Genomic DNA, 1,392 nt, shown 5'->3' with positions numbered 1-1,392 from the left:
TGGCTTTTTTTTTTTTTAAGAATTGTATTATACCTTTGATCTTTTGCACAGGCTACTAATTAGATTTTTAGATGAAGATGTGATTGCCCTTGATTTTAATCTCTTAGCTGCCTTTGGACCTACCTGCAAATCAGCGAGAAGGATCAAGCAAATGTTTAGCATTAAAAAACAATGGGTGACGGGAACCTTTGATGAAAGGGAGGGCCATGGGGCTCTGAAGTCTATAGTCCCCACAAGAGAAGAAGGAGCCATAGGAGGCTGCAGTCCTCAGATGGCCTATAGTAGCAAAGACATCTGGAGCCTCATAGGGATGGAAATGAGTAATATGGTCTGCAATCTGGTCAGGGTTATACAGGGTTTCTGTAGGTCCCGAGTCTCTGCCTGGAGGCAGTGACGGCAGGCATCAGGCTACATCCTTAAGCCTGGTCCAAACCTTCTACCTCACATAGAGACTCTTGCATGATGCAGATAGCCTGACACACACCTCCCTCTCCTGCCCTGATGGCTATGTCACATCAAACTGCTTCTACTACTACTTCAAGACCTACCCGAGCTGCCAGTCTTTCGTCAGGAACTCCTCAGGGCTTGGGAGCTCTTCAGAGCAGCCACGTACCCAGCAACAGTGGGAGAGGGGGGAATCTCTGGGCTGAGCCATAGCTCTCTGTCACACATCACCCACGTATACATGCAGGTGGCAGAGACCCCTTCCGTGTACCAGAGGGCAGTACTGGCAGGCGTCTCTGAAGGCAGAGACCTCCTTAACGATGGCAAGCGGGACTGGGCAGGCCTTACGTGCCTTCCTCAGTACAAGCGGTGCTTCACCATGTGGTGGAGCGTTTGCTCCGGGATGCGAAGACCGCTCCAAATCCCACTCCGTCTCACTGCTGGTGGTCTGTGCTTACCCCCACTCCTGTGGAGCTGCAAGTCACACCCCACAAGCCTCTCTCCCACACACCACTGCAACAGGCGGCACAGGAACCCACCGGTCTGGCCCAGACCCGCGTCCCGGCAGACTCCTGAGCTCTTCCCCACCCACAAAGCAGGAGGGCCGCGAGCCCCCCAGCGCCAGCCGGGGCCCGCAGCTGGGCTCAGGCCCGCTGGGGACGCCACCGGGGTTACAAGCACAGCCCGCAGAGGACATCAGCTAGGGAGGGCCCGGGCCCTCACCCGGTCCGAGGACACACACCGAGAGGAGCCCTCGGCGCGGCCCTGGCTTCGCTTTACTCCCTTTGTCCTTTCACCCGCGGCCCGCCCGGCGCCCTGGGGCCTGCGAGGCCTCTTTCTGCCCCGCGGCTCCGCCTCCCCACGGCCGCCCCGCCCGGCTTCCGGGCCCGCGTGGAAGTGGGGCAGAGGTGAAGGCAGGCGGCGAGGCAGGCGGCGAGCCAGGCAGGC

The sequence above is a fragment of the Haliaeetus leucocephalus genome, unplaced genomic scaffold, assembly GCF_000737465.1.
Source record: "Haliaeetus leucocephalus isolate CR32 unplaced genomic scaffold, Haliaeetus_leucocephalus-4.0 Scaffold0, whole genome shotgun sequence".
NCBI lineage: Eukaryota > Metazoa > Chordata > Aves > Accipitriformes > Accipitridae > Haliaeetus > Haliaeetus leucocephalus.
This window is presented reverse-complemented; position numbering follows the sequence as displayed.